Raw genomic sequence first — 10369 nt, 5'->3', positions numbered from 1 at the left:
GGAGAAGTCATTTACAATGGAATAACCTACCTGCAGTAGCAGTAAGAGAGATACAGGAGGTGGTTCTATATTCTGAACCAATTTGTACTGTTGTTTTAAGAGAAAGGAAGCTGTGTTGCATGAAAAAGTGCCATGATTTTGTCGAGCTGGGAATGTAACATGAGTAAATAACAGTGTTCTTTACCTGTGCTGAATGTTTCTAATTAGTGCTCAATAGCTTTAGCAATAGCTCTTCCCATCTATAATAGTGGAAAGTAAGATATTTGAGTGGATTTATACAGAATAAGAACCTCAGTTCTTGTCATCAGCAAATACTTATGATTATTGCCACAGCACTTCTAACTCTACATTGATTTTTTTACTAACTTTACTCAAAACTCAAATCTTCTCATAAATAGAGAAAATGCAGTTTGAGATGATCTACACAATGTACCTACAAAATAATGTTACTTATTACACAATTCACTAGATTAAATTTTCTGAATTTACTTTTATCAAAATTAGGGCTGTGAAGGAGCTGAGTTTATCCGTGGAGCATGGGGCACCAGTGTGTTTCAGAATATACTCACTTACACAAACACATACAGGCCAGCTGGCAGTTGCAAAGCAATTTAACCCATTTATTTTTGGGGTGTGAGAGGGAATATGCAGCACTTACAAAAAATTAAAAATACAAAAAACAAATAGATTATGTGCAGTTAAGCAACCTCATCAAGTTAATCCAGAGTGCTGTAGTACTGTACCACTAAAAAATACAGACTGAAGTACAGTTAGACAGCCACAAAAGTACTTACATAGAAACATTGAAGTCACACGCATAAACCTAAAAAATTAACCAAATCCTGAACTAGATTAAATGGGATCCATAATGCATGTATGGTGGTTTTGTTTTCTTTGACTGAAACAGGTAACTTGTTCTCGTATCATGTTGGTAGTTAGCAGTCATATTAGTAGTAGTTATAATAAAATGTGATCCACAGAAGGAGTTAATATGAATATTGAGAGAAAGGACAGCACACATTTAAGCATGCAGACACTGTATTTATTATGTTCTGTTCTCAGTAATTACATTTTAAAAGGAATTAGTCTATCTTTCATGTTCCCAATGTAAAATATTACCATCCTGAACTTAAATCACATCTCAGGTGATGTTAAGGCTCCATTCTGTCGCCATAGACTAAATTTTTCTCCAGTTTACTCGGACAAGCTGTTTCCAAAACCTTAAATTTCTCTTTATTTAATTTTTATAATTTTATTGTCAGTTGTATTCCTAAAATACTTCCTTTAAATGTTTCTAAACACAATGACCACATACACTACCACTCAAAAGTCTGGGCACACTCAGAAATTGTCATTGTCATAGCTATTTTTATCAAGATAATATTAAATATTAATTAAAAATATTGCCAATACATTACTAGCATTTATAATGGCTAATACTGTACTGCTTAAAATGAATTTCAATAGTAAATAAATAACTCAAGGATGCTGGCCTTAGAGCCAGAAAAAGGCACATCTGAAACTGGCAAGTAAAAAGAAAAGATTAAAGTGGACATAAGAACATAGACTTTGGTCGGAAGATGCCTGGATAAGCGTATTATGGTCGGCAAACCAGAATCATCTTTTCTCTGTTGCAGACGATGCTGGTATTTGCTGTATATTTAAGTAAGAACCCAACCGAGGACCTGTAAGATGTGTCCTTATCCTCTTATGCAGTTGTGCATCTGGGCCTTACCCTTCTTTTTTTACCCTGGTTAGATCCAGTTTGCCTTTTTTTCTCAAGACAGTAATAAGACACTTTTGTAAGAAATTTTCAGTTTCTTGGCAACCTGCTGCATGCAATAACGTTCACTCTGAGAGAGAAAAAAAAAAAAAAAAAACAATAGCCTGGCATGTTTCTTCACAAAGCTGTTTCATCTTGGTAATTTTGAACCCAGAACTGAACTTTAAGAATGCCTGCACCTTGAAACCCAAGTGAACACAACAGGGTTCAGCAGTGCTAATGCAACTACAAAGTTTATCTAACAACCAATTAGCATTTATACATGACTATTTAAGGATAAGCTAAGGAAATTGACCAATTAGGACATTAAATGAATGGCTGCTGAAAATGAAACTCCGTAGTCATATGTGAATAATAATTTAAACAGTCTTTTCAAGCAGTAATAGCTAATAGAAACACTAGTAATGTCTTGGCAATATTGTAAATCAGTCTAGTGGTACCTTGATCAAAAGGGTTTCAATTTTTTATTAAAAACATGAAAATTGTCTGGATGTGCCCAGGCTTTTCACTGGTAGTGTACCTTTGGAGGCCTGTCTACTCTGCCTTTATGTTCTGTTCACAATCATCATCAAAAACACTGTATCACTGTATCCAACAAAGCCTAGAAGTAAAACTCCCTAGAATTCACAACTGAATACTGATTTCTTCTTCAAGATCTCTACCAAGACTGAGATATTCTGAAGCATATATTCTCATTGTTCTATTAATTTCTCAGCAAACATACTGTGCATTGCTGTGCTCAGTCTACTGATGCTAAGCTTCTTGTCTAAACAGTCACATCCTGGTTGAAATCCTGTTTCTTGTTTTCAGCATTCAGAAGCGTTATTACTTGATACGGTTATGTAATATAGTACTCTACAGACTTAATATAGTTTTACAGACTTATCTGCTAACATTCACATGTAAAACTATAATTTTTTCTAGTATGATACATGAATGACAAGTTATATGTGATAGTGATCACTTTGAAGGACAGTATTAGCCAGTTTTGTAAACCATAAATACAAACAGAGGAATGACACAATATTATCTGTATGTGTTTACTGTATGTGTCTGTCACAATGTTGCTCCTTTACAGGGAGTTAATTGTCCCTTTCTTTTCTTTGTTTAACCACGAGTAATTTAACGCAACACACTGTCAATATATACACCCTCGCATCTGCGGTTTAAAAAAAAAAAAAGGTCGAATAGAGTCACATGACCAGTTCACAGCTTCTCCGACAGGGGACTCGTCTCCTAAAACCACTTCGCATTGGAGTTGATTTGCTTATTTGAAAAAAGAAAGCTTGTAACTTCAGTCGATCAAGACAATATATCCATGAGCTTAGCGTAATCAGCCGGTGAGTAAATTTTATACCGTACATGCTTTAACGTGGCGTCATTAAAAACGTAAAAGACAAACGTTTCCTCATAGTAAAGGTATTCCTTCAAAACAGTGTAACGTGATTAGGGCTGCATTCGTATGCTTTGAAGACAGTGCGACATGTGATTACGACTGCATTCAGCAAGCACTATAAGTCATTTCACTTTAAGGTATTAAAACTGCTTGCTCATTGCACGTGAAACCCGAATTTCTCGCTGATAAAAAATCGCAGCAATGTCGAGTGGCGACAATACGCCTTCTCGACTTAAGCTAAATTGCTGTCGCTCAGTTATGACGCAGCGGGCTCCGGCTGTCTTTGGAACACATTAAATTACCGGAGGTACAGGCAGGATCAGCCTTTGTACAGAGATGCCGTTTTATCTTTACTAGGTAGTCAAAAAGTTTTATGACGAATTTTTAAATAGTACTTGCCATTTTTCACCCAGTACACCTCCAGGGACATCGGTTCAAGTCTCGTTCTAATCATGTGTGCGTGGCTCTGTTATGGTACGTGCTTTTCCTTACAGGTTGTACGGAGCAGGTCTATTGACGACTCCAGGATTTCTGAATATAGTTGTGTTCATCAGTGTGCTCGGCAGTGTTGTTGCACCTTGACCCCGATGCTAACGGGAGAGGCTGACGTTGGCCAACAAACCTTTATTGGAATAAACAGGTGCACAAAATGGTTGATGGAGCACTATTTGGAAAATTCACAATTTTTATATTGGCATATTTTAGCAATTGCGGCATAATTGCATTAGTGATAAGGTTAGCGGCAATATATCCTTTGATTGGTTTTCAAATTTAAATAAACGTTCGACTTTTTCAGTGATGCACTGACAAGGTTATGACCTGAAAACGGAGACCCAGATACCTAGTTACATTATATTTTTAACAACGGCTAAATACATCAGTCAAACTCAACTGTTTTAACCAAAATAAAACATTTCTTGGAAAACAGTAGAGCTATTGAATTACGATTAGATATCATAATTGTAGGCAGCACAGTGGTAGTTCCACCTGGCAATAAGGAGATGGGGTTTGTGTTCCAAGTTATTTATGAATTTCCAGCTACAAATATGCAAACCATATCACATATCATTGCTTCCATATGTAAGTATATACATATACTGCATGTATATGTGTATATATACACACACATATATATATAATTCTATAATGAGTCCACTGTTCATGAAAATTTATTGGGATTAATGAGTGTCATTTGCAGTCATTGTCATTCACTTAACTTCCTAGAAGAAAAAACTGGCAATACAACTGACGAGTTTACACGTTGTTCTCAAAAGGTTCAAGTTAAGCTGCCTCCTTTGGATGACTATCCTGAATATTTACGAAAGCTTTTGACTAACGATGTACCCAAAAGTAAAAGCTTTATGGAGTGCATTAGAACAGTAGAACAGAGTGAATTGAACAATAGTTCGTTTGCTTTTGCAACTACCGGGGTAAATATCAAGCCACCACCTGGGAATGGCCCATACTGCTTTCGCATATTACATCGAATTGGAACAGTGCCAAATCATGACCGCACATTTGCCCAAATGTACGTGTTAGATCTAGATGACGCAGTTTATCAACAACATATACAACTTTACGTTGCCTGTCCGGCGTTCATGTGACGTTAAAGTGAAGGTTTTAACTACTCCATACCAGGGACAGCTAATTCAAGGACAGGAAACCATCTTTAGCAAAAATGTTGTTTATATAGAAATTTTTGATTAACTATTTTGAATTTACCATTTTATGAATTTTTTGTTTCCAATTTATTTCATTTAAACCTTTGCACTCCAATATTTTTTTACTTGCAGTATAAGTGTAGCAACTCAAAGACATTTTGGACTTAAATAATATAACAATTAAATTTCAATTTTAGTTTTAATAAATTGGTTAATTTTAGTACAAATATATTTAATTAAATGAAAACTTTCCCAGGACGTTCCCACCCTCCATCATTTTTCATCCCTCCAAAGATCAGAGGGAACAGAAAGTGATTGCCATTCTTGGATTTGTGATTCTTTAGAGAATCGGGGGTTTACTGGTATATATATATAGTGGAACCTGAAGATACGATCACCTCTATATACGAGAAATTCAAGATAAGAGGAAAGTATGAGCGAAAAATTTGGATCTAAATACGAGCATTGGCTCGCGTAATGAGCCACGAGCCAGGCTGTGGTTATGCGTGACGCGTTTCCCGATCCGCCTCGACTCGGGGATTCACCAAAGCTGACGCTGACAGCACGTCAGCTTACTCAGTGTTCCTTGTTCTCCCGTAGCGTGAGGATCTACGCGTTTGTGTGCTTGTGATTTCATTGTCTTGCTGTAGCAGTTCGCTGTATAAGCATATCCAAAAATATCGCGGACATGCAGACGGAGAATAGGAGACAATTGCCCTCAAGAGGAGAGAGAGGGAGGGAGGGGCGGGCGCACGTGCGAGAGAGAGAGAGAGAGAGATAAGGAGAGAGAAGAACCATCAGCTCAGTTATGCTCACATGACGCTCAGCAGACAAAGTGTATCCATACTACTTGTATTGCAAGACATCGCTCGTTTTATCAAGTCAAAATTAATTAAACAATTTAGCTCGTCTTGCAAAACACTCGTAAACCAAGTTACTTGCAAACCGAGGTTCCACTTGTATATATTATTTATCAGTGTTATTTGTTAGGAAAATTGATTTTTATGTTGATATTTTTGGGGGTGCGGAACGGATTAACTGGATTTCCATTATTTTCAATGGGGAAGTTTGTTCTAGATACGAGAAAATCGCTATACAAGCTCAGTGCTGGAACGAATTAAACTTGTATCTCGATGTTCCACTGTATATCTATACTAATAAAAGCCAAAGCCCTCACTGACTCACTCACTCACTCACTCACTGACTCATCACTAATTCTCCAACTTCCCGTGTGGGTGGAAGGCTGAAATTTGGCAGGTTGATTCCTTACAGCTTCCTTACAAAAGTTGGGCAGGTTTTATATCGAAATTCTACGCGTAATGGTCATAACTGAAAGCAGTTTTTCTCCATTTACTGTAATGGAGATGAGCTTCAACGCCGTTTGGGCGGAGTTTCGTGTGACATCATCACGCCTCCCACGTAATCACGCAGTACATAGAAAACCAGGAAGACCTCAAAAAAGCGCTCAAGAAAACATGCATTATATAATTGAGAAGGCAGCGAAACAATAAGAAGCGAGTTCTGCTACTTCGGAAACAAAGCACGATGTAAACCTACACTTTAAATTAAGTTCATAGACAGGCTGCCGCTGGCGCTTGTAATTTAGTGCCTGCCCATAGAAGGCCGTCCGTCAGCGGCAATCCAATAGCAAACTGCCACAGGTAAATATTCACGGGTGAAGGACTGTGCTTATGGAGAGGAAGATGAGATGGTCAGGGTGGTGTTTGACACAAACTCAGCGAAACTGCGAGAGAAAGTTTTAAGTGCCAGGACTAAGGTAACATTAAATAAAGCTATGGACATAGCACGAGATGGCACCAGCACAGCTGGGAACCTTCGATGCATGTACACCGAAGCGGCTCACGTGAACTGACGCAGTGCACAGATAAAAGGCAACAGTTCCAAAGAGCTGAACAAAACCAAATTACACAATTGAAAAGGCAGCAAAAATATGAAGCGCCTGATAAGCATATTCATAAATGCAGCTACTGTGGAAACAAAGCACACGGTGGAAAAGTCAATGTCCCGCTAAAGGAAGACAGTGTAAAAACCCGTGCATGCAGTGTGTCACGTCTCAGATAAAGAAGAAGACGAGCTGTTTATTGATGCAGTAAGAAACGAATCGATGAATGAAACCTGTCATCTTTACAACGATTGACAAACACGGAATGTAACTTGAACACAACACATCGCATAAATCGACCCTGATTGAAAGAAATAATGATAATCAAATCCTTGATGACAGCAACATTCAATAACACTCACAAAACAATTACTGTATATTGACAATCATGTTACGTTATTTTTAAAATGTTCCCTTTTCTTTTTCATAACTTCTACTTCTCCACTGCGATACGCGGGTATATATTTAAATGTTTATATATACCCTATCTACAGTACATACTCAGATAGACAAGCCACATGCTGTGGCTCAATTGTAGAGTCTTCGCCTCTAATGCCGACATTCGAGGTTCGATTCCCGAGAGGGGATGTACTGACTATGTACGCGCGCTACTGATTCATTTTACCTTCGATCTCCTTGGTTTGGGACGTATGAAAAATATTCGTTAACGCAGAATCATGTTACGCTATTTTTAAAATGTTTCCTTTTCTTTTACTTCTCCGCTGCCAATCGCAGGTATTTTGCTATATATATATATATATATATACAGATATATACAGATATATATACAGATATATATAAATATATATATACAGATATATATAAATATATATATACAGATATATATAAATATATATATACAGATATATACAGATATATATAAATATATATATATATATATATAAATAGATAGATATGACAACAACACTCAATATCAATGACAAAACAATTACATTAACAATCATCTTACGTTATTTTTAAAATGTTTGCTTTTCATTTTCATAACTTCTTTAACACACTACTTCTCCGCTGCGAAGCGCGGGTATTTTGCTAGTATATAATATAGTACACACACACATATATGCACACTCACCATAATAACTAAAAAGGAAGAAAAAAAAAACAAACTTCTGACTTGGCTGTTACAGTAACAGTGAGGCATTATGCAGGCAGGCATATTGCCTTTGGTATAATGAAGCCCAAGATGCACTTCTTGACACACTTCTGCTGAGTGATTCTGTGTTAGTGTGTCAGGGAGAGGATGTGCATCATTGTTCATAATGGCACTTAGTTTTGTTTTCATTCTCTATACTACATCCAGGCGGTCCAGAGAAAATCACATTACTGAATCCGGCCTTTTAATTGGTTTATTGATTCAGTGGTCCTCTCCTGAAGTAATGTTACCAGTCTACCACACCACAGCATAGAAAATCGCACTGGCCATCATAGAGTTGTAGAAGATGTGAAGGGTGTCATTACCCGCATTAAAGGAATGCAGTCTCCCAGAGCCTATTCCGCCCTTTCTTATGTAGATCTTCTTGTGATCCAAGACCAGTCTAATTTGTCACTGATGTGGACCTCCAAGTACTTGTAGGAGTGTACCACTTTTACATCCACGCCCTAAATAGTGACAGGCCATAAAGGCTCTTTAGTGTGGCAAATGTCAATAATTAGTTCCTTGGTTTTGCTGATGTTAAGTTGCAAAAAATTCTTTCTGACTCCTACACTCTTGTCTTATCTCCCTTATCAATACACCTCATAAGTACAGAATAATCTGAGAATTTCTGGAAGTGACATTACCTGGTATTATATTTATAGTCTAAGGTATACAGTGGGTCCAGGAGGTCTTCCATATGAGAACTCATATAGTCCAGGACCAGACTTCTAAAGATCTCCATCTAGTGAGATGCAAGTGCCCCTGGTGTACAGTCATTAGGTGAAGAGGCACCTGCCTTCTTTGCAGCAGGTACAATGCAAGGTGTTTTCCACAGCAGCAGCACTTTCTGGAGCCTTTGGGACAAATTAACTGGTGACAGAGAATATCACAAAGTTGGTCAACACAGGCTTTAAGAACTTGAGGACTGACTCCATCTGGGCCCGTGGCTTTTGCTGTGTGTAGCTTCCTAAGTTGTCTTCTCACTTGGCAATTAGCTATTGACAGCCCATACTGATGATCAGAGGTGGACTCATCACTGGTCAATTCAGTTGAACTGGTAGGAGTTGTTTCATTTTGTAGAAATGGTGTGGAATGCTGGTCATTGGATAAAGCTGGCAGTGGAAGGGAAATTCTTTTAAAAAATTAGTTCACGGCATTATATCCCCTTTTGTTTCACCCTATAATCTGATTCCTTTCAAAAAACCATGCATATTTAATTCTTTCATTGTTTGAAAGCATGAACTTGTACTGTGTCACAATAATATGTTCTTGTTTTATAAAAGATCTATTTAATTGTGATTACATTAGTTGAATATTATCACACTTGACCTTCCCTGTTGTCTTTGCTGTTTCTGAGCCCACATGCTGTTTACAAGTATATTTCTTTTGGTGTGAGCCCAGACAGTCTCGTGGCTTACCTGGTCACCAGACATTCACTGATTCTTCAGATCAGGCTTCACTTAGTTAGTGCCAGTACCTTTGCTCTTTGCAAAATCTTAAATATTTTTGTTAAATGATTATGTATCTGACCCCCGTGACCCTGTGTTAGGATATAGCAGGTTGGACAATGACTGACTAACTGACTGATTAGATAGATAGATAGATATTTTATTAATCCCAATTATGTATCTAGACGGCTATTTGTATATATCTTAAATTAGTTTGCTAATTGTAAACCAGGGCAGTTCAATTACAATATCAGTTGGGGCAGATTTTCAAACCAAGACATTTACCTAGGCCAGACATTTTAGCAGCTGGTAAGCAGCAGGTAATAACAAATTTTAAATCAACACAAATTAATGTACATTATTTAAAAACAAGTAATGTTTATTCATTGTTTCCCTTTAACATTTTAGTCACATCTGACACGGGCACATAAAAATGTATAAAAAAAGAAACAACAAAAAAGCTATCCTTCTATATAAAAGCGGTCGGGTGTCCTTCCATCCCTTGAGTGCTACGCAGGCGCGGAGTTTCACACACGCCCCGTCCATTTTGCAATGCACGATGGGATTTGTAGTTTCGTTTTTCCAGGTAAAAGATGATTTTCTACTCCAGACTGTGCGATATCTTCTTCTTCTTTCTTACTATATAAAAGCGGTCGGGATTGTCCTTCCGTCCGTGAGTGGAAAGCGTACCGGTATTCCGCTTATCACAGACTTACTACTTGCAGCTTGCGGTATGAAGTGACATGATGTGAGCAGAGTTCTGGTGATCCCATCGTTCCCTTGCTTTTGTGCGTGATGCGCTGGAAAAATAGACACAATTATGTCTCTGGAAATAATTAATGTTGATAGAGTACAAATGCCTCACCGCATAGTAAATATCAGGGGGGTTCAAAAGGGCGACCTCAATATAGAAAAAAAGTTTAAATTTCATCACAAAAATAACAGAAACTATGAGTATTAATACTGTTCAAATGCAATATAACCAAATTAATGTGTTTGTATAAAATATCAAATTGATCTAC

The 10369-nt window shown here is 37.4% G+C and overlaps 1 protein-coding gene across 1 annotated transcript in view; it reads left to right on the top strand.

The window, feature by feature from the left end:
- The first annotated feature begins 2979 nt into the window (after positions 1–2979).
- The window catches only part of sepsecs (Sep (O-phosphoserine) tRNA:Sec (selenocysteine) tRNA synthase), a 53534-nt gene continuing 46144 nt past the window's right edge, over positions 2980–10369 (top strand). Inside the window, exon 1 of the mRNA XM_039751595.1 lies at positions 2980–3123. The gene's annotated coding sequence lies outside the window, so the exon portion shown is untranslated. The remainder of the gene's footprint in view (positions 3124–10369) is intronic.

Source organism: Polypterus senegalus, chromosome 4 (assembly GCF_016835505.1).
Source record: "Polypterus senegalus isolate Bchr_013 chromosome 4, ASM1683550v1, whole genome shotgun sequence".
Lineage (NCBI taxonomy): Eukaryota > Metazoa > Chordata > Cladistia > Polypteriformes > Polypteridae > Polypterus > Polypterus senegalus.
The sequence above is the reverse complement of the archived record's forward strand: the minus strand, read 5'-3'. Positions and strand labels throughout refer to the sequence as shown.